General features: G+C 36.7%; 29 non-coding genes across 29 annotated transcripts; all 29 read right to left on the reverse strand.

The window, feature by feature from the left end:
- Positions 1–117: 117 nt before the first annotated feature.
- Positions 118–236, reverse strand: LOC147531420 (5S ribosomal RNA). Its single transcript, XR_015228813.1, has one exon. It is a non-coding gene; the product is annotated as a 5S ribosomal RNA (ribosomal RNA).
- Positions 237–798: 562 nt separating this feature from the next.
- On the reverse strand, positions 799–917 carry LOC147531421 (5S ribosomal RNA). The gene has a single exon (XR_015228814.1). It is a non-coding gene; the product is annotated as a 5S ribosomal RNA (ribosomal RNA).
- A 562-nt stretch (positions 918–1,479) lies between these two features.
- Positions 1,480–1,598, reverse strand: LOC147531422 (5S ribosomal RNA). Its single transcript, XR_015228815.1, has one exon. It is a non-coding gene; the product is annotated as a 5S ribosomal RNA (ribosomal RNA).
- An 854-nt stretch (positions 1,599–2,452) lies between these two features.
- On the reverse strand, positions 2,453–2,571 carry LOC147531423 (5S ribosomal RNA). The gene has a single exon (XR_015228816.1). It is a non-coding gene; the product is annotated as a 5S ribosomal RNA (ribosomal RNA).
- A 562-nt stretch (positions 2,572–3,133) lies between these two features.
- Positions 3,134–3,252, reverse strand: LOC147531424 (5S ribosomal RNA). The gene has a single exon (XR_015228817.1). It is a non-coding gene; the product is annotated as a 5S ribosomal RNA (ribosomal RNA).
- A 562-nt stretch (positions 3,253–3,814) lies between these two features.
- Positions 3,815–3,933, reverse strand: LOC147531425 (5S ribosomal RNA). Its single transcript, XR_015228818.1, has one exon. It is a non-coding gene; the product is annotated as a 5S ribosomal RNA (ribosomal RNA).
- A 562-nt stretch (positions 3,934–4,495) lies between these two features.
- On the reverse strand, positions 4,496–4,614 carry LOC147531426 (5S ribosomal RNA). Its single transcript, XR_015228819.1, has one exon. It is a non-coding gene; the product is annotated as a 5S ribosomal RNA (ribosomal RNA).
- A 562-nt stretch (positions 4,615–5,176) lies between these two features.
- Positions 5,177–5,295, reverse strand: LOC147531427 (5S ribosomal RNA). The gene has a single exon (XR_015228820.1). It is a non-coding gene; the product is annotated as a 5S ribosomal RNA (ribosomal RNA).
- Positions 5,296–5,857: 562 nt separating this feature from the next.
- Positions 5,858–5,976, reverse strand: LOC147531428 (5S ribosomal RNA). The gene has a single exon (XR_015228822.1). It is a non-coding gene; the product is annotated as a 5S ribosomal RNA (ribosomal RNA).
- Positions 5,977–6,538: 562 nt separating this feature from the next.
- Positions 6,539–6,657, reverse strand: LOC147531429 (5S ribosomal RNA). The gene has a single exon (XR_015228823.1). It is a non-coding gene; the product is annotated as a 5S ribosomal RNA (ribosomal RNA).
- Positions 6,658–7,219: 562 nt separating this feature from the next.
- LOC147531430 (5S ribosomal RNA) lies at positions 7,220–7,338 on the reverse strand. The gene has a single exon (XR_015228824.1). It is a non-coding gene; the product is annotated as a 5S ribosomal RNA (ribosomal RNA).
- Positions 7,339–7,900: 562 nt separating this feature from the next.
- Positions 7,901–8,019, reverse strand: LOC147531431 (5S ribosomal RNA). Its single transcript, XR_015228825.1, has one exon. It is a non-coding gene; the product is annotated as a 5S ribosomal RNA (ribosomal RNA).
- A 562-nt stretch (positions 8,020–8,581) lies between these two features.
- Positions 8,582–8,700, reverse strand: LOC147531432 (5S ribosomal RNA). The gene has a single exon (XR_015228826.1). It is a non-coding gene; the product is annotated as a 5S ribosomal RNA (ribosomal RNA).
- Positions 8,701–9,262: 562 nt separating this feature from the next.
- Positions 9,263–9,381, reverse strand: LOC147531433 (5S ribosomal RNA). The gene has a single exon (XR_015228827.1). It is a non-coding gene; the product is annotated as a 5S ribosomal RNA (ribosomal RNA).
- Positions 9,382–9,943: 562 nt separating this feature from the next.
- Positions 9,944–10,062, reverse strand: LOC147531434 (5S ribosomal RNA). The gene has a single exon (XR_015228828.1). It is a non-coding gene; the product is annotated as a 5S ribosomal RNA (ribosomal RNA).
- A 562-nt stretch (positions 10,063–10,624) lies between these two features.
- On the reverse strand, positions 10,625–10,743 carry LOC147531435 (5S ribosomal RNA). The gene has a single exon (XR_015228829.1). It is a non-coding gene; the product is annotated as a 5S ribosomal RNA (ribosomal RNA).
- A 562-nt stretch (positions 10,744–11,305) lies between these two features.
- LOC147531436 (5S ribosomal RNA) lies at positions 11,306–11,424 on the reverse strand. Its single transcript, XR_015228830.1, has one exon. It is a non-coding gene; the product is annotated as a 5S ribosomal RNA (ribosomal RNA).
- Positions 11,425–11,986: 562 nt separating this feature from the next.
- On the reverse strand, positions 11,987–12,105 carry LOC147531437 (5S ribosomal RNA). Its single transcript, XR_015228831.1, has one exon. It is a non-coding gene; the product is annotated as a 5S ribosomal RNA (ribosomal RNA).
- A 562-nt stretch (positions 12,106–12,667) lies between these two features.
- LOC147531438 (5S ribosomal RNA) lies at positions 12,668–12,786 on the reverse strand. The gene has a single exon (XR_015228833.1). It is a non-coding gene; the product is annotated as a 5S ribosomal RNA (ribosomal RNA).
- A 561-nt stretch (positions 12,787–13,347) lies between these two features.
- On the reverse strand, positions 13,348–13,466 carry LOC147531439 (5S ribosomal RNA). The gene has a single exon (XR_015228834.1). It is a non-coding gene; the product is annotated as a 5S ribosomal RNA (ribosomal RNA).
- A 562-nt stretch (positions 13,467–14,028) lies between these two features.
- On the reverse strand, positions 14,029–14,147 carry LOC147531440 (5S ribosomal RNA). The gene has a single exon (XR_015228961.1). It is a non-coding gene; the product is annotated as a 5S ribosomal RNA (ribosomal RNA).
- Positions 14,148–14,710: 563 nt separating this feature from the next.
- On the reverse strand, positions 14,711–14,829 carry LOC147531441 (5S ribosomal RNA). The gene has a single exon (XR_015228835.1). It is a non-coding gene; the product is annotated as a 5S ribosomal RNA (ribosomal RNA).
- A 562-nt stretch (positions 14,830–15,391) lies between these two features.
- Positions 15,392–15,510, reverse strand: LOC147531442 (5S ribosomal RNA). Its single transcript, XR_015228836.1, has one exon. It is a non-coding gene; the product is annotated as a 5S ribosomal RNA (ribosomal RNA).
- An 854-nt stretch (positions 15,511–16,364) lies between these two features.
- Positions 16,365–16,483, reverse strand: LOC147531443 (5S ribosomal RNA). The gene has a single exon (XR_015228837.1). It is a non-coding gene; the product is annotated as a 5S ribosomal RNA (ribosomal RNA).
- Positions 16,484–17,045: 562 nt separating this feature from the next.
- LOC147531444 (5S ribosomal RNA) lies at positions 17,046–17,164 on the reverse strand. Its single transcript, XR_015228839.1, has one exon. It is a non-coding gene; the product is annotated as a 5S ribosomal RNA (ribosomal RNA).
- Positions 17,165–17,726: 562 nt separating this feature from the next.
- LOC147531445 (5S ribosomal RNA) lies at positions 17,727–17,845 on the reverse strand. The gene has a single exon (XR_015228840.1). It is a non-coding gene; the product is annotated as a 5S ribosomal RNA (ribosomal RNA).
- A 562-nt stretch (positions 17,846–18,407) lies between these two features.
- LOC147531446 (5S ribosomal RNA) lies at positions 18,408–18,526 on the reverse strand. The gene has a single exon (XR_015228841.1). It is a non-coding gene; the product is annotated as a 5S ribosomal RNA (ribosomal RNA).
- Positions 18,527–19,380: 854 nt separating this feature from the next.
- Positions 19,381–19,499, reverse strand: LOC147531447 (5S ribosomal RNA). The gene has a single exon (XR_015228842.1). It is a non-coding gene; the product is annotated as a 5S ribosomal RNA (ribosomal RNA).
- Positions 19,500–20,061: 562 nt separating this feature from the next.
- On the reverse strand, positions 20,062–20,180 carry LOC147531448 (5S ribosomal RNA). Its single transcript, XR_015228843.1, has one exon. It is a non-coding gene; the product is annotated as a 5S ribosomal RNA (ribosomal RNA).
- Between the last annotated feature and the right edge of the window lie 437 nt (positions 20,181–20,617).

Genomic DNA, 20,617 nt, shown 5'->3' on the forward strand with positions numbered 1-20,617 from the left:
TGGCAAATCCGACGATCCTAACCCGCCTTTGGCAGGTTATTTTCTTCCCCTCTTCTCCATCTCTCCGACGAGACAAAAAAAAAAAAAGTAGAAAAAGGGAAAAAAAAAGTAGAAAAAGGGATGCAACACGAGGACTTCCCAGGAGGTCACCCATCCTAGTACTACTCTCGCCCAAGCACGCTTAACTTCGGAGTTCTGATGGGATCCGGTGGATTAGTGCTGGTATGATCGCATCCGTTAGTATTTTACAATGGGTACTACTTGTTCTCATCGTGGACTCCTATTTCTCCCCGATTTCACGCACTCTATAGTGATACGACGTAAAAACGTTTACTCCCTCCGTCCGATTATGTTTGACTTTTTAGCAGATCCAATTTTTATTTATTGTTCTCTCACTAAAAGATTTTTCCTAAATTACCTATATTAAATTTGGAGTATTCAAATAAATAATATGTCGGAAGTAGTGTAGAAATAACTGAAACTTTTTATTCTTATTAAAAGTAAAGGGTAGATTGGGAAATGCTAATGAAATTAGTAATAAATATTTCCGGACATATTTTTATGTCTCCAAATCGCTGTCATCGGTTTATAATACGTACGACGAGTTATTCCAGTTTTAAATTACTCGAGTTACACAAAATTCTGAAAAATAGACGGATGACACAGAAAACAACGTTTTTTTGGCAAATCCGACGATCCTAACCCGCCTTTGGCAGGTTATTTTCTTCCCCTCTTCTCCATCTCTCCGACGAGACAAAAAAAAAAAAAGTAGAAAAAGGGAAAAAAAAAGTAGAAAAAGGGATGCAACACGAGGACTTCCCAGGAGGTCACCCATCCTAGTACTACTCTCGCCCAAGCACGCTTAACTTCGGAGTTCTGATGGGATCCGGTGGATTAGTGCTGGTATGATCGCATCCGTTAGTATTTTACAATGGGTACTACTTGTTCTCATCGTGGACTCCTATTTCTCCCCGATTTCACGCACTCTATAGTGATACGACGTAAAAACGTTTACTCCCTCCGTCCGATTATGTTTGACTTTTTAGCAGATCCAATTTTTATTTATTGTTCTCTCACTAAAAGATTTTTCCTAAATTACCTATATTAAATTTGGAGTATTCAAATAAATAATATGTCGGAAGTAGTGTAGAAATAACTGAAACTTTTTATTCTTATTAAAAGTAAAGGGTAGATTGGGAAATGCTAATGAAATTAGTAATAAATATTTCCGGACATATTTTTATGTCTCCAAATCGCTGTCATCGGTTTATAATACGTACGACGAGTTATTCCAGTTTTAAATTACTCGAGTTACACAAAATTCTGAAAAATAGACGGATGACACAGAAAACAACGTTTTTTTGGCAAATCCGACGATCCTAACCCGCCTTTGGCAGGTTATTTTCTTCCCCTCTTCTCCATCTCTCCGACGAGACAAAAAAAAAAAAAGTAGAAAAAGGGAAAAAAAAAGTAGAAAAAGGGATGCAACACGAGGACTTCCCAGGAGGTCACCCATCCTAGTACTACTCTCGCCCAAGCACGCTTAACTTCGGAGTTCTGATGGGATCCGGTGGATTAGTGCTGGTATGATCGCATCCGTTAGTATTTTACAATGGGTACTACTTGTTCTCATCGTGGACTCCTATTTCTCCCCGATTTCACGCACTCTATAGTGATACGACGTAAAAACGTTTACTCCCTCCGTCCGATTATGTTTGACTTTTTAGCAGATCCAATTTTTATTTATTGTTCTCTCACTAAAAGATTTTTCCTAAATTACCTATATTAAATTTGGAGTATTCAAATAAATAATATGTCGGAAGTAGTGTAGAAATAACTGAAACTTTTTATTCTTATTAAAAGTAAAGGGTAGATTGGGAAATGCTAATGAAATTAGTAATAAATATTTCCGGACATATTTTTATGTCTCCAAATCGCTGTCATCGGTTTATAATACGTACGACGAGTTATTCCAGTTTTAAATTACTCGAGTTACACAAAATTCTGAAAAATAGACGGATGACACAGAAAACAACGTTTTTTTGGCAAATCCGACGATCCTAACCCGCCTTTGGCAGGTTATTTGGAGTATTCAAATAAATAATATGTCGGAAGTAGTGTAGAAATAACTGAAACTTTTTATTCTTATTAAAAGTAAAGGGTAGATTGGGAAATGCTAATGAAATTAGTAATAAATATTTCCGGACATATTTTTATGTCTCCAAATCGCTGTCATCGGTTTATAATACGTACGACGAGTTATTCCAGTTTTAAATTACTCGAGTTACACAAAATTCTGAAAAATAGACGGATGACACAGAAAACAACGTTTTTTTGGCAAATCCGACGATCCTAACCCGCCTTTGGCAGGTTATTTTCTTCCCCTCTTCTCCATCTCTCCGACGAGACAAAAAAAAAAAAAGTAGAAAAAGGGAAAAAAAAAGTAGAAAAAGGGATGCAACACGAGGACTTCCCAGGAGGTCACCCATCCTAGTACTACTCTCGCCCAAGCACGCTTAACTTCGGAGTTCTGATGGGATCCGGTGGATTAGTGCTGGTATGATCGCATCCGTTAGTATTTTACAATGGGTACTACTTGTTCTCATCGTGGACTCCTATTTCTCCCCGATTTCACGCACTCTATAGTGATACGACGTAAAAACGTTTACTCCCTCCGTCCGATTATGTTTGACTTTTTAGCAGATCCAATTTTTATTTATTGTTCTCTCACTAAAAGATTTTTCCTAAATTACCTATATTAAATTTGGAGTATTCAAATAAATAATATGTCGGAAGTAGTGTAGAAATAACTGAAACTTTTTATTCTTATTAAAAGTAAAGGGTAGATTGGGAAATGCTAATGAAATTAGTAATAAATATTTCCGGACATATTTTTATGTCTCCAAATCGCTGTCATCGGTTTATAATACGTACGACGAGTTATTCCAGTTTTAAATTACTCGAGTTACACAAAATTCTGAAAAATAGACGGATGACACAGAAAACAACGTTTTTTTGGCAAATCCGACGATCCTAACCCGCCTTTGGCAGGTTATTTTCTTCCCCTCTTCTCCATCTCTCCGACGAGACAAAAAAAAAAAAAGTAGAAAAAGGGAAAAAAAAAGTAGAAAAAGGGATGCAACACGAGGACTTCCCAGGAGGTCACCCATCCTAGTACTACTCTCGCCCAAGCACGCTTAACTTCGGAGTTCTGATGGGATCCGGTGGATTAGTGCTGGTATGATCGCATCCGTTAGTATTTTACAATGGGTACTACTTGTTCTCATCGTGGACTCCTATTTCTCCCCGATTTCACGCACTCTATAGTGATACGACGTAAAAACGTTTACTCCCTCCGTCCGATTATGTTTGACTTTTTAGCAGATCCAATTTTTATTTATTGTTCTCTCACTAAAAGATTTTTCCTAAATTACCTATATTAAATTTGGAGTATTCAAATAAATAATATGTCGGAAGTAGTGTAGAAATAACTGAAACTTTTTATTCTTATTAAAAGTAAAGGGTAGATTGGGAAATGCTAATGAAATTAGTAATAAATATTTCCGGACATATTTTTATGTCTCCAAATCGCTGTCATCGGTTTATAATACGTACGACGAGTTATTCCAGTTTTAAATTACTCGAGTTACACAAAATTCTGAAAAATAGACGGATGACACAGAAAACAACGTTTTTTTGGCAAATCCGACGATCCTAACCCGCCTTTGGCAGGTTATTTTCTTCCCCTCTTCTCCATCTCTCCGACGAGACAAAAAAAAAAAAAGTAGAAAAAGGGAAAAAAAAAGTAGAAAAAGGGATGCAACACGAGGACTTCCCAGGAGGTCACCCATCCTAGTACTACTCTCGCCCAAGCACGCTTAACTTCGGAGTTCTGATGGGATCCGGTGGATTAGTGCTGGTATGATCGCATCCGTTAGTATTTTACAATGGGTACTACTTGTTCTCATCGTGGACTCCTATTTCTCCCCGATTTCACGCACTCTATAGTGATACGACGTAAAAACGTTTACTCCCTCCGTCCGATTATGTTTGACTTTTTAGCAGATCCAATTTTTATTTATTGTTCTCTCACTAAAAGATTTTTCCTAAATTACCTATATTAAATTTGGAGTATTCAAATAAATAATATGTCGGAAGTAGTGTAGAAATAACTGAAACTTTTTATTCTTATTAAAAGTAAAGGGTAGATTGGGAAATGCTAATGAAATTAGTAATAAATATTTCCGGACATATTTTTATGTCTCCAAATCGCTGTCATCGGTTTATAATACGTACGACGAGTTATTCCAGTTTTAAATTACTCGAGTTACACAAAATTCTGAAAAATAGACGGATGACACAGAAAACAACGTTTTTTTGGCAAATCCGACGATCCTAACCCGCCTTTGGCAGGTTATTTTCTTCCCCTCTTCTCCATCTCTCCGACGAGACAAAAAAAAAAAAAGTAGAAAAAGGGAAAAAAAAAGTAGAAAAAGGGATGCAACACGAGGACTTCCCAGGAGGTCACCCATCCTAGTACTACTCTCGCCCAAGCACGCTTAACTTCGGAGTTCTGATGGGATCCGGTGGATTAGTGCTGGTATGATCGCATCCGTTAGTATTTTACAATGGGTACTACTTGTTCTCATCGTGGACTCCTATTTCTCCCCGATTTCACGCACTCTATAGTGATACGACGTAAAAACGTTTACTCCCTCCGTCCGATTATGTTTGACTTTTTAGCAGATCCAATTTTTATTTATTGTTCTCTCACTAAAAGATTTTTCCTAAATTACCTATATTAAATTTGGAGTATTCAAATAAATAATATGTCGGAAGTAGTGTAGAAATAACTGAAACTTTTTATTCTTATTAAAAGTAAAGGGTAGATTGGGAAATGCTAATGAAATTAGTAATAAATATTTCCGGACATATTTTTATGTCTCCAAATCGCTGTCATCGGTTTATAATACGTACGACGAGTTATTCCAGTTTTAAATTACTCGAGTTACACAAAATTCTGAAAAATAGACGGATGACACAGAAAACAACGTTTTTTTGGCAAATCCGACGATCCTAACCCGCCTTTGGCAGGTTATTTTCTTCCCCTCTTCTCCATCTCTCCGACGAGACAAAAAAAAAAAAAGTAGAAAAAGGGAAAAAAAAAGTAGAAAAAGGGATGCAACACGAGGACTTCCCAGGAGGTCACCCATCCTAGTACTACTCTCGCCCAAGCACGCTTAACTTCGGAGTTCTGATGGGATCCGGTGGATTAGTGCTGGTATGATCGCATCCGTTAGTATTTTACAATGGGTACTACTTGTTCTCATCGTGGACTCCTATTTCTCCCCGATTTCACGCACTCTATAGTGATACGACGTAAAAACGTTTACTCCCTCCGTCCGATTATGTTTGACTTTTTAGCAGATCCAATTTTTATTTATTGTTCTCTCACTAAAAGATTTTTCCTAAATTACCTATATTAAATTTGGAGTATTCAAATAAATAATATGTCGGAAGTAGTGTAGAAATAACTGAAACTTTTTATTCTTATTAAAAGTAAAGGGTAGATTGGGAAATGCTAATGAAATTAGTAATAAATATTTCCGGACATATTTTTATGTCTCCAAATCGCTGTCATCGGTTTATAATACGTACGACGAGTTATTCCAGTTTTAAATTACTCGAGTTACACAAAATTCTGAAAAATAGACGGATGACACAGAAAACAACGTTTTTTTGGCAAATCCGACGATCCTAACCCGCCTTTGGCAGGTTATTTTCTTCCCCTCTTCTCCATCTCTCCGACGAGACAAAAAAAAAAAAAGTAGAAAAAGGGAAAAAAAAAGTAGAAAAAGGGATGCAACACGAGGACTTCCCAGGAGGTCACCCATCCTAGTACTACTCTCGCCCAAGCACGCTTAACTTCGGAGTTCTGATGGGATCCGGTGGATTAGTGCTGGTATGATCGCATCCGTTAGTATTTTACAATGGGTACTACTTGTTCTCATCGTGGACTCCTATTTCTCCCCGATTTCACGCACTCTATAGTGATACGACGTAAAAACGTTTACTCCCTCCGTCCGATTATGTTTGACTTTTTAGCAGATCCAATTTTTATTTATTGTTCTCTCACTAAAAGATTTTTCCTAAATTACCTATATTAAATTTGGAGTATTCAAATAAATAATATGTCGGAAGTAGTGTAGAAATAACTGAAACTTTTTATTCTTATTAAAAGTAAAGGGTAGATTGGGAAATGCTAATGAAATTAGTAATAAATATTTCCGGACATATTTTTATGTCTCCAAATCGCTGTCATCGGTTTATAATACGTACGACGAGTTATTCCAGTTTTAAATTACTCGAGTTACACAAAATTCTGAAAAATAGACGGATGACACAGAAAACAACGTTTTTTTGGCAAATCCGACGATCCTAACCCGCCTTTGGCAGGTTATTTTCTTCCCCTCTTCTCCATCTCTCCGACGAGACAAAAAAAAAAAAAGTAGAAAAAGGGAAAAAAAAAGTAGAAAAAGGGATGCAACACGAGGACTTCCCAGGAGGTCACCCATCCTAGTACTACTCTCGCCCAAGCACGCTTAACTTCGGAGTTCTGATGGGATCCGGTGGATTAGTGCTGGTATGATCGCATCCGTTAGTATTTTACAATGGGTACTACTTGTTCTCATCGTGGACTCCTATTTCTCCCCGATTTCACGCACTCTATAGTGATACGACGTAAAAACGTTTACTCCCTCCGTCCGATTATGTTTGACTTTTTAGCAGATCCAATTTTTATTTATTGTTCTCTCACTAAAAGATTTTTCCTAAATTACCTATATTAAATTTGGAGTATTCAAATAAATAATATGTCGGAAGTAGTGTAGAAATAACTGAAACTTTTTATTCTTATTAAAAGTAAAGGGTAGATTGGGAAATGCTAATGAAATTAGTAATAAATATTTCCGGACATATTTTTATGTCTCCAAATCGCTGTCATCGGTTTATAATACGTACGACGAGTTATTCCAGTTTTAAATTACTCGAGTTACACAAAATTCTGAAAAATAGACGGATGACACAGAAAACAACGTTTTTTTGGCAAATCCGACGATCCTAACCCGCCTTTGGCAGGTTATTTTCTTCCCCTCTTCTCCATCTCTCCGACGAGACAAAAAAAAAAAAAGTAGAAAAAGGGAAAAAAAAAGTAGAAAAAGGGATGCAACACGAGGACTTCCCAGGAGGTCACCCATCCTAGTACTACTCTCGCCCAAGCACGCTTAACTTCGGAGTTCTGATGGGATCCGGTGGATTAGTGCTGGTATGATCGCATCCGTTAGTATTTTACAATGGGTACTACTTGTTCTCATCGTGGACTCCTATTTCTCCCCGATTTCACGCACTCTATAGTGATACGACGTAAAAACGTTTACTCCCTCCGTCCGATTATGTTTGACTTTTTAGCAGATCCAATTTTTATTTATTGTTCTCTCACTAAAAGATTTTTCCTAAATTACCTATATTAAATTTGGAGTATTCAAATAAATAATATGTCGGAAGTAGTGTAGAAATAACTGAAACTTTTTATTCTTATTAAAAGTAAAGGGTAGATTGGGAAATGCTAATGAAATTAGTAATAAATATTTCCGGACATATTTTTATGTCTCCAAATCGCTGTCATCGGTTTATAATACGTACGACGAGTTATTCCAGTTTTAAATTACTCGAGTTACACAAAATTCTGAAAAATAGACGGATGACACAGAAAACAACGTTTTTTTGGCAAATCCGACGATCCTAACCCGCCTTTGGCAGGTTATTTTCTTCCCCTCTTCTCCATCTCTCCGACGAGACAAAAAAAAAAAAAGTAGAAAAAGGGAAAAAAAAAGTAGAAAAAGGGATGCAACACGAGGACTTCCCAGGAGGTCACCCATCCTAGTACTACTCTCGCCCAAGCACGCTTAACTTCGGAGTTCTGATGGGATCCGGTGGATTAGTGCTGGTATGATCGCATCCGTTAGTATTTTACAATGGGTACTACTTGTTCTCATCGTGGACTCCTATTTCTCCCCGATTTCACGCACTCTATAGTGATACGACGTAAAAACGTTTACTCCCTCCGTCCGATTATGTTTGACTTTTTAGCAGATCCAATTTTTATTTATTGTTCTCTCACTAAAAGATTTTTCCTAAATTACCTATATTAAATTTGGAGTATTCAAATAAATAATATGTCGGAAGTAGTGTAGAAATAACTGAAACTTTTTATTCTTATTAAAAGTAAAGGGTAGATTGGGAAATGCTAATGAAATTAGTAATAAATATTTCCGGACATATTTTTATGTCTCCAAATCGCTGTCATCGGTTTATAATACGTACGACGAGTTATTCCAGTTTTAAATTACTCGAGTTACACAAAATTCTGAAAAATAGACGGATGACACAGAAAACAACGTTTTTTTGGCAAATCCGACGATCCTAACCCGCCTTTGGCAGGTTATTTTCTTCCCCTCTTCTCCATCTCTCCGACGAGACAAAAAAAAAAAAAGTAGAAAAAGGGAAAAAAAAAGTAGAAAAAGGGATGCAACACGAGGACTTCCCAGGAGGTCACCCATCCTAGTACTACTCTCGCCCAAGCACGCTTAACTTCGGAGTTCTGATGGGATCCGGTGGATTAGTGCTGGTATGATCGCATCCGTTAGTATTTTACAATGGGTACTACTTGTTCTCATCGTGGACTCCTATTTCTCCCCGATTTCACGCACTCTATAGTGATACGACGTAAAAACGTTTACTCCCTCCGTCCGATTATGTTTGACTTTTTAGCAGATCCAATTTTTATTTATTGTTCTCTCACTAAAAGATTTTTCCTAAATTACCTATATTAAATTTGGAGTATTCAAATAAATAATATGTCGGAAGTAGTGTAGAAATAACTGAAACTTTTTATTCTTATTAAAAGTAAAGGGTAGATTGGGAAATGCTAATGAAATTAGTAATAAATATTTCCGGACATATTTTTATGTCTCCAAATCGCTGTCATCGGTTTATAATACGTACGACGAGTTATTCCAGTTTTAAATTACTCGAGTTACACAAAATTCTGAAAAATAGACGGATGACACAGAAAACAACGTTTTTTTGGCAAATCCGACGATCCTAACCCGCCTTTGGCAGGTTATTTTCTTCCCCTCTTCTCCATCTCTCCGACGAGACAAAAAAAAAAAAAGTAGAAAAAGGGAAAAAAAAAGTAGAAAAAGGGATGCAACACGAGGACTTCCCAGGAGGTCACCCATCCTAGTACTACTCTCGCCCAAGCACGCTTAACTTCGGAGTTCTGATGGGATCCGGTGGATTAGTGCTGGTATGATCGCATCCGTTAGTATTTTACAATGGGTACTACTTGTTCTCATCGTGGACTCCTATTTCTCCCCGATTTCACGCACTCTATAGTGATACGACGTAAAAACGTTTACTCCCTCCGTCCGATTATGTTTGACTTTTTAGCAGATCCAATTTTTATTTATTGTTCTCTCACTAAAAGATTTTTCCTAAATTACCTATATTAAATTTGGAGTATTCAAATAAATAATATGTCGGAAGTAGTGTAGAAATAACTGAAACTTTTTATTCTTATTAAAAGTAAAGGGTAGATTGGGAAATGCTAATGAAATTAGTAATAAATATTTCCGGACATATTTTTATGTCTCCAAATCGCTGTCATCGGTTTATAATACGTACGACGAGTTATTCCAGTTTTAAATTACTCGAGTTACACAAAATTCTGAAAAATAGACGGATGACACAGAAAACAACGTTTTTTTGGCAAATCCGACGATCCTAACCCGCCTTTGGCAGGTTATTTTCTTCCCCTCTTCTCCATCTCTCCGACGAGACAAAAAAAAAAAAAGTAGAAAAAGGGAAAAAAAAAGTAGAAAAAGGGATGCAACACGAGGACTTCCCAGGAGGTCACCCATCCTAGTACTACTCTCGCCCAAGCACGCTTAACTTCGGAGTTCTGATGGGATCCGGTGGATTAGTGCTGGTATGATCGCATCCGTTAGTATTTTACAATGGGTACTACTTGTTCTCATCGTGGACTCCTATTTCTCCCCGATTTCACGCACTCTATAGTGATACGACGTAAAAACGTTTACTCCCTCCGTCCGATTATGTTTGACTTTTTAGCAGATCCAATTTTTATTTATTGTTCTCTCACTAAAAGATTTTTCCTAAATTACCTATATTAAATTTGGAGTATTCAAATAAATAATATGTCGGAAGTAGTGTAGAAATAACTGAAACTTTTTATTCTTATTAAAAGTAAAGGGTAGATTGGGAAATGCTAATGAAATTAGTAATAAATATTTCCGGACATATTTTTATGTCTCCAAATCGCTGTCATCGGTTTATAATACGTACGACGAGTTATTCCAGTTTTAAATTACTCGAGTTACACAAAATTCTGAAAAATAGACGGATGACACAGAAAACAACGTTTTTTTGGCAAATCCGACGATCCTAACCCGCCTTTGGCAGGTTATTTTCTTCCCCTCTTCTCCATCTCTCCGACGAGACAAAAAAAAAAAAAGTAGAAAAAGGGAAAAAAAAAGTAGAAAAAGGGATGCAACACGAGGACTTCCCAGGAGGTCACCCATCCTAGTACTACTCTCGCCCAAGCACGCTTAACTTCGGAGTTCTGATGGGATCCGGTGGATTAGTGCTGGTATGATCGCATCCGTTAGTATTTTACAATGGGTACTACTTGTTCTCATCGTGGACTCCTATTTCTCCCCGATTTCACGCACTCTATAGTGATACGACGTAAAAACGTTTACTCCCTCCGTCCGATTATGTTTGACTTTTTAGCAGATCCAATTTTTATTTATTGTTCTCTCACTAAAAGATTTTTCCTAAATTACCTATATTAAATTTGGAGTATTCAAATAAATAATATGTCGGAAGTAGTGTAGAAATAACTGAAACTTTTTATTCTTATTAAAAGTAAAGGGTAGATTGGGAAATGCTAATGAAATTAGTAATAAATATTTCCGGACATATTTTTATGTCTCCAAATCGCTGTCATCGGTTTATAATACGTACGACGAGTTATTCCAGTTTTAAATTACTCGAGTTACACAAAATTCTGAAAAATAGACGGATGACACAGAAAACAACGTTTTTTTGGCAAATCCGACGATCCTAACCCGCCTTTGGCAGGTTATTTTCTTCCCCTCTTCTCCATCTCTCCGACGAGACAAAAAAAAAAAAAGTAGAAAAAGGGAAAAAAAAAGTAGAAAAAGGGATGCAACACGAGGACTTCCCAGGAGGTCACCCATCCTAGTACTACTCTCGCCCAAGCACGCTTAACTTCGGAGTTCTGATGGGATCCGGTGGATTAGTGCTGGTATGATCGCATCCGTTAGTATTTTACAATGGGTACTACTTGTTCTCATCGTGGACTCCTATTTCTCCCCGATTTCACGCACTCTATAGTGATACGACGTAAAAACGTTTACTCCCTCCGTCCGATTATGTTTGACTTTTTAGCAGATCCAATTTTTATTTATTGTTCTCTCACTAAAAGATTTTTCCTAAATTACCTATATTAAATTTGGAGTATTCAAATAAATAATATGTCGGAAGTAGTGTAGAAATAACTGAAACTTTTTATTCTTATTAAAAGTAAAGGGTAGATTGGGAAATGCTAATGAAATTAGTAATAAATATTTCCGGACATATTTTTATGTCTCCAAATCGCTGTCATCGGTTTATAATACGTACGACGAGTTATTCCAGTTTTAAATTACTCGAGTTACACAAAATTCTGAAAAATAGACGGATGACACAGAAAACAACGTTTTTTTGGCAAATCCGACGATCCTAACCCGCCTTTGGCAGGTTATTTTCTTCCCCTCTTCTCCATCTCTCCGACGAGACAAAAAAAAAAAAAGTAGAAAAAGGGAAAAAAAAAGTAGAAAAAGGGATGCAACACGAGGACTTCCCAGGAGGTCACCCATCCTAGTACTACTCTCGCCCAAGCACGCTTAACTTCGGAGTTCTGATGGGATCCGGTGGATTAGTGCTGGTATGATCGCATCCGTTAGTATTTTACAATGGGTACTACTTGTTCTCATCGTGGACTCCTATTTCTCCCCGATTTCACGCACTCTATAGTGATACGACGTAAAAACGTTTACTCCCTCCGTCCGATTATGTTTGACTTTTTAGCAGATCCAATTTTTATTTATTGTTCTCTCACTAAAAGATTTTTCCTAAATTACCTATATTAAATTTGGAGTATTCAAATAAATAATATGTCGGAAGTAGTGTAGAAATAACTGAAACTTTTTATTCTTATTAAAAGTAAAGGGTAGATTGGGAAATGCTAATGAAATTAGTAATAAATATTTCCGGACATATTTTTATGTCTCCAAATCGCTGTCATCGGTTTATAATACGTACGACGAGTTATTCCAGTTTTAAATTACTCGAGTTACACAAAATTCTGAAAAATAGACGGATGACACAGAAAACAACGTTTTTTTGGCAAATCCGACGATCCTAACCCGCCTTTGGCAGGTTATTTTCTTCCCCTCTTCTCCATCTCTCCGACGAGACAAAAAAAAAAAAAGTAGAAAAAGGGAAAAAAAAAGTAGAAAAAGGGATGCAACACGAGGACTTCCCAGGAGGTCACCCATCCTAGTACTACTCTCGCCCAAGCACGCTTAACTTCGGAGTTCTGATGGGATCCGGTGGATTAGTGCTGGTATGATCGCATCCGTTAGTATTTTACAATGGGTACTACTTGTTCTCATCGTGGACTCCTATTTCTCCCCGATTTCACGCACTCTATAGTGATACGACGTAAAAACGTTTACTCCCTCCGTCCGATTATGTTTGACTTTTTAGCAGATCCAATTTTTATTTATTGTTCTCTCACTAAAAGATTTTTCCTAAATTACCTATATTAAATTTGGAGTATTCAAATAAATAATATGTCGGAAGTAGTGTAGAAATAACTGAAACTTTTTATTCTTATTAAAAGTAAAGGGTAGATTGGGAAATGCTAATGAAATTAGTAATAAATATTTCCGGACATATTTTTATGTCTCCAAATCGCTGTCATCGGTTTATAATACGTACGACGAGTTATTCCAGTTTTAAATTACTCGAGTTACACAAAATTCTGAAAAATAGACGGATGACACAGAAAACAACGTTTTTTTGGCAAATCCGACGATCCTAACCCGCCTTTGGCAGGTTATTTTCTTCCCCTCTTCTCCATCTCTCCGACGAGACAAAAAAAAAAAAGTAGAAAAAGGGAAAAAAAAAGTAGAAAAAGGGATGCAACACGAGGACTTCCCAGGAGGTCACCCATCCTAGTACTACTCTCGCCCAAGCACGCTTAACTTCGGAGTTCTGATGGGATCCGGTGGATTAGTGCTGGTATGATCGCATCCGTTAGTATTTTACAATGGGTACTACTTGTTCTCATCGTGGACTCCTATTTCTCCCCGATTTCACGCACTCTATAGTGATACGACGTAAAAACGTTTACTCCCTCCGTCCGATTATGTTTGACTTTTTAGCAGATCCAATTTTTATTTATTGTTCTCTCACTAAAAGATTTTTCCTAAATTACCTATATTAAATTTGGAGTATTCAAATAAATAATATGTCGGAAGTAGTGTAGAAATAACTGAAACTTTTTATTCTTATTAAAAGTAAAGGGTAGATTGGGAAATGCTAATGAAATTAGTAATAAATATTTCCGGACATATTTTTATGTCTCCAAATCGCTGTCATCGGTTTATAATACGTACGACGAGTTATTCCAGTTTTAAATTACTCGAGTTACACAAAATTCTGAAAAATAGACGGATGACACAGAAAACAACGTTTTTTTGGCAAATCCGACGATCCTAACCCGCCTTTGGCAGGTTATTTTCTTCCCCTCTTCTCCATCTCTCCGACGAGACAAAAAAAAAAAAAGTAGAAAAAGGGAAAAAAAAAGTAGAAAAAGGGATGCAACACGAGGACTTCCCAGGAGGTCACCCATCCTAGTACTACTCTCGCCCAAGCACGCTTAACTTCGGAGTTCTGATGGGATCGGGTGGATTAGTGCTGGTATGATCGCATCCGTTAGTATTTTACAATGGGTACTACTTGTTCTCATCGTGGACTCCTATTTCTCCCCGATTTCACGCACTCTATAGTGATACGACGTAAAAACGTTTACTCCCTCCGTCCGATTATGTTTGACTTTTTAGCAGATCCAATTTTTATTTATTGTTCTCTCACTAAAAGATTTTTCCTAAATTACCTATATTAAATTTGGAGTATTCAAATAAATAATATGTCGGAAGTAGTGTAGAAATAACTGAAACTTTTTATTCTTATTAAAAGTAAAGGGTAGATTGGGAAATGCTAATGAAATTAGTAATAAATATTTCCGGACATATTTTTATGTCTCCAAATCGCTGTCATCGGTTTATAATACGTACGACGAGTTATTCCAGTTTTAAATTACTCGAGTTACACAAAATTCTGAAAAATAGACGGATGACACAGAAAACAACGTTTTTTTTGGCAAATCCGACGATCCTAACCCGCCTTTGGCAGGTTATTTTCTTCCCCTCTTCTCCATCTCTCCGACGAGACAAAAAAAAAAAAAGTAGAAAAAGGGAAAAAAAAAGTAGAAAAAGGGATGCAACACGAGGACTTCCCAGGAGGTCACCCATCCTAGTACTACTCTCGCCCAAGCACGCTTAACTTCGGAGTTCTGATGGGATCCGGTGGATTAGTGCTGGTATGATCGCATCCGTTAGTATTTTACAATGGGTACTACTTGTTCTCATCGTGGACTCCTATTTCTCCCCGATTTCACGCACTCTATAGTGATACGACGTAAAAACGTTTACTCCCTCCGTCCGATTATGTTTGACTTTTTAGCAGATCCAATTTTTATTTATTGTTCTCTCACTAAAAGATTTTTCCTAAATTACCTATATTAAATTTGGAGTATTCAAATAAATAATATGTCGGAAGTAGTGTAGAAATAACTGAAACTTTTTATTCTTATTAAAAGTAAAGGGTAGATTGGGAAATGCTAATGAAATTAGTAATAAATATTTCCGGACATATTTTTATGTCTCCAAATCGCTGTCATCGGTTTATAATACGTACGACGAGTTATTCCAGTTTTAAATTACTCGAGTTACACAAAATTCTGAAAAATAGACGGATGACACAGAAAACAACGTTTTTTTGGCAAATCCGACGATCCTAACCCGCCTTTGGCAGGTTATTTTCTTCCCCTCTTCTCCATCTCTCCGACGAGACAAAAAAAAAAAAAGTAGAAAAAGGGAAAAAAAAAGTAGAAAAAGGGATGCAACACGAGGACTTCCCAGGAGGTCACCCATCCTAGTACTACTCTCGCCCAAGCACGCTTAACTTCGGAGTTCTGATGGGATCCGGTGGATTAGTGCTGGTATGATCGCATCCGTTAGTATTTTACAATGGGTACTACTTGTTCTCATCGTGGACTCCTATTTCTCCCCGATTTCACGCACTCTATAGTGATACGACGTAAAAACGTTTACTCCCTCCGTCCGATTATGTTTGACTTTTTAGCAGATCCAATTTTTATTTATTGTTCTCTCACTAAAAGATTTTTCCTAAATTACCTATATTAAATTTGGAGTATTCAAATAAATAATATGTCGGAAGTAGTGTAGAAATAACTGAAACTTTTTATTCTTATTAAAAGTAAAGGGTAGATTGGGAAATGCTAATGAAATTAGTAATAAATATTTCCGGACATATTTTTATGTCTCCAAATCGCTGTCATCGGTTTATAATACGTACGACGAGTTATTCCAGTTTTAAATTACTCGAGTTACACAAAATTCTGAAAAATAGACGGATGACACAGAAAACAACGTTTTTTTTGGCAAATCCGACGATCCTAACCCGCCTTTGGCAGGTTATTTGGAGTATTCAAATAAATAATATGTCGGAAGTAGTGTAGAAATAACTGAAACTTTTTATTCTTATTAAAATAAAGGGTAGATTGGGAAATGCTAATGAAATTAGTAATAAATATTTCCGGACATATTTTTATGTCTCCAAATCGCTGTCATCGGTTTATAATACGTACGACGAGTTATTCCAGTTTTAAATTACTCGAGTTACACAAAATTCTGAAAAATAGACGGATGACACAGAAAACAACGTTTTTTTGGCAAATCCGACGATCCTAACCCGCCTTTGGCAGGTTATTTTCTTCCCCTCTTCTCCATCTCTCCGACGAGACAAAAAAAAAAAAAGTAGAAAAAGGGAAAAAAAAAGTAGAAAAAGGGATGCAACACGAGGACTTCCCAGGAGGTCACCCATCCTAGTACTACTCTCGCCCAAGCACGCTTAACTTCGGAGTTCTGATGGGATCCGGTGGATTAGTGCTGGTATGATCGCATCCGTTAGTATTTTACAATGGGTACTACTTGTTCTCATCGTGGACTCCTATTTCTCCCCGATTTCACGCACTCTATAGTGATACGACGTAAAAACGTTTACTCCCTCCGTCCGATTATGTTTGACTTTTTAGCAGATCCAATTTTTATTTATTGTTCTCTCACTAAAAGATTTTTCCTAAATTACCTATATTAAATTTGGAGTATTCAAATAAATAATATGTCGGAAGTAGTGTAGAAATAACTGAAACTTTTTATTCTTATTAAAAGTAAAGGGTAGATTGGGAAATGCTAATGAAATTAGTAATAAATATTTCCGGACATATTTTTATGTCTCCAAATCGCTGTCATCGGTTTATAATACGTACGACGAGTTATTCCAGTTTTAAATTACTCGAGTTACACAAAATTCTGAAAAATAGACGGATGACACAGAAAACAACGTTTTTTTGGCAAATCCGACGATCCTAACCCGCCTTTGGCAGGTTATTTTCTTCCCCTCTTCTCCATCTCTCCGACGAGACAAAAAAAAAAAAAGTAGAAAAAGGGAAAAAAAAAGTAGAAAAAGGGATGCAACACGAGGACTTCCCAGGAGGTCACCCATCCTAGTACTACTCTCGCCCAAGCACGCTTAACTTCGGAGTTCTGATGGGATCCGGTGGATTAGTGCTGGTATGATCGCATCCGTTAGTATTTTACAATGGGTACTACTTGTTCTCATCGTGGACTCCTATTTCTCCCCGATTTCACGCACTCTATAGTGATACGACGTAAAAACGTTTACTCCCTCCGTCCGATTATGTTTGACTTTTTAGCAGATCCAATTTTTATTTATTGTTCTCTCACTAAAAGATTTTTCCTAAATTACCTATATTAAATTTGGAGTATTCAAATAAATAATATGTCGGAAGTAGTGTAGAAATAACTGAAACTTTTTATTCTTATTAAAAGTAAAGGGTAGATTGGGAAATGCTAATGAAATTAGTAATAAATATTTCCGGACATATTTTTATGTCTCCAAATCGCTGTCATCGGTTTATAATACGTACGACGAGTTATTCCAGTTTTAAATTACTCGAGTTACACAAAATTCTGAAAAATAGACGGATGACACAGAAAACAACGTTTTTTTGGCAAATCCGACGATCCTAACCCGCCTTTGGCAGGTTATTTTCTTCCCCTCTTCTCCATCTCTCCGACGAGACAAAAAAAAAAAAAGTAGAAAAAGGGAAAAAAAAAGTAGAAAAAGGGATGCAACACGAGGACTTCCCAGGAGGTCACCCATCCTAGTACTACTCTCGCCCAAGCACGCTTAACTTCGGAGTTCTGATGGGATCCGGTGGATTAGTGCTGGTATGATCGCATCCGTTAGTATTTTACAATGGGTACTACTTGTTCTCATCGTGGACTCCTATTTCTCCCCGATTTCACGCACTCTATAGTGATACGACGTAAAAACGTTTACTCCCTCCGTCCGATTATGTTTGACTTTTTAGCAGATCCAATTTTTATTTATTGTTCTCTCACTAAAAGATTTTTCCTAAATTACCTATATTAAATTTGGAGTATTCAAATAAATAATATGTCGGAAGTAGTGTAGAAATAACTGAAACTTTTTATTCTTATTAAAAGTAAAGGGTAGATTGGGAAATGCTAATGAAATTAGTAATAAATATTTCCGGACATATTTTTATGTCTCCAAATCGCTGTCATCGGTTTATAATACGTACGACGAGTTATTCCAGTTTTAAATTACTCGAGTTACACAAAATTCTGAAAAATAGACGGATGACACAGAAAACAACGTTTTTTTGGCAAATCCGACGATCCTAACCCGCCTTTGGCAGGTTATTTTCTTCCCCTCTTCTCCATCTCTCCGACGAGACAAAAAAAAAAAAAGTAGAAAAAGGGAAAAAAAAAGTAGAAAAAGGGATGCAACACGAGGACTTCCCAGGAGGTCACCCATCCTAGTACTACTCTCGCCCAAGCACGCTTAACTTCGGAGTTCTGATGGGATCCGGTGGATTAGTGCTGGTATGATCGCATCCGTTAGTATTTTACAATGGGTACTACTTGTTCTCATCGTGGACTCCTATTTCTCCCCGATTTCACGCACTCTATAGTGATACGACGTAAAAACGTTTACTCCCTCCGTCCGATTATGTTTGACTTTTTAGCAGATCCAATTTTTATTTATTGTTCTCTCACTAAAAGATTTTTCCTAAATTACCTATATTAAATTTGGAGTATTCAAATAAATAATATGTCGGAAGTAGTGTAGAAATAACTGAAACTTTTTATTCTTATTAAAAGTAAAGGGTAGATTGGGAAATGCTAATGAAATTAGTAATAAATATTTCCGGACATATTTTTATGTCTCCAAATCGCTGTCATCGGTTTATAATACGTACGACGAGTTATTCCAGTTTTAAATTACTCGAGTTACACAAAATTCTGAAAAATAGACGGATGACACAGAAAACAACGTTTTTTTGGCAAATCCGACGATCCTAACCCGCCTTTGGCAGGTTATTTGGAGTATTCAAATAAATAATATGTCGGAAGTAGTGTAGAAATAACTGAAACTTTTTATTCTTATTAAAAGTAAAGGGTAGATTGGGAAATGCTAATGAAATTAGTAATAAATATTTCCGGACATATTTTTATGTCTCCAAATCGCTGTCATCGGTTTATAATACGTACGACGAGTTATTCCAGTTTTAAATTACTCGAGTTACACAAAATTCTGAAAAATAGACGGATGACACAGAAAACAACGTTTTTTTGGCAAATCCGACGATCCTAACCCGCCTTTGGCAGGTTATTTTCTTCCCCTCTTCTCCATCTCTCCGACGAGACAAAAAAAAAAAAAGTAGAAAAAGGGAAAAAAAAAGTAGAAAAAGGGATGCAACACGAGGACTTCCCAGGAGGTCACCCATCCTAGTACTACTCTCGCCCAAGCACGCTTAACTTCGGAGTTCTGATGGGATCCGGTGGATTAGTGCTGGTATGATCGCATCCGTTAGTATTTTACAATGGGTACTACTTGTTCTCATCGTGGACTCCTATTTCTCCCCGATTTCACGCACTCTATAGTGATACGACGTAAAAACGTTTACTCCCTCCGTCCGATTATGTTTGACTTTTTAGCAGATCCAATTTTTATTTATTGTTCTCTCACTAAAAGATTTTTCCTAAATTACCTATATTAAATTTGGAGTATTCAAATAAATAATATGTCGGAAGTAGTGTAGAAATAACTGAAACTTTTTATTCTTATTAAAAGTAAAGGGTAGATTGGGAAATGCTAATGAAATTAGTAATAAATATTTCCGGACATATTTTTATGTCTCCAAATCGCTGTCATCGGTTTATAATACGTACGACGAGTTATTCCAGTTTTAAATTACTCGAGTTACACAAAATTCTGAAAAATAGACGGATGACACAGAAAACAACGTTTTTTTGGCAAATCCGACGATCCTAACCCGCCTTTGGCAGGTTATTTTCTTCCCCTCTTCTCCATCTCTCCGACGAGACAAAAAAAAAAAAAGTAGAAAAAGGGAAAAAAAAAGTAGAAAAAGGGATGCAACACGAGGACTTCCCAGGAGGTCACCCATCCTAGTACTACTCTCGCCCAAGCACGCTTAACTTCGGAGTTCTGATGGGATCCGGTGGATTAGTGCTGGTATGATCGCATCCGTTAGTATTTTACAATGGGTACTACTTGTTCTCATCGTGGACTCCTATTTCTCCCCGATTTCACGCACTCTATAGTGATACGACGTAAAAACGTTTACTCCCTCCGTCCGATTATGTTTGACTTTTTAGCAGATCCAATTTTTATTTATTGTTCTCTCACTAAAAGATTTTTCCTAAATTACCTATATTAAATTTGGAGTATTCAAATAAATAATATGTCGGAAGTAGTGTAAAAATAACTGAAACTTTTTATTCTTATTAAAAGTAAAGGGTAGATTGGGAAATGCTAATGAAATTAGTAATAAATATTTCCGGACATATTTTTATGTCTCCAAATCGCTGTCATCGGTTTATAATACGTACGACGAGTTATTCCAGTTTTAAATTACTCGAGTTACACAAAATTCTGAAAAATAGACGGATGACACAGAAAACAA

This window comes from Eschscholzia californica, unplaced genomic scaffold, assembly GCF_041429995.1.
Source record: "Eschscholzia californica isolate CP2 unplaced genomic scaffold, dmEscCali1.0.p SCAF_6, whole genome shotgun sequence".
Lineage (NCBI taxonomy): Eukaryota > Viridiplantae > Streptophyta > Magnoliopsida > Ranunculales > Papaveraceae > Eschscholzia > Eschscholzia californica.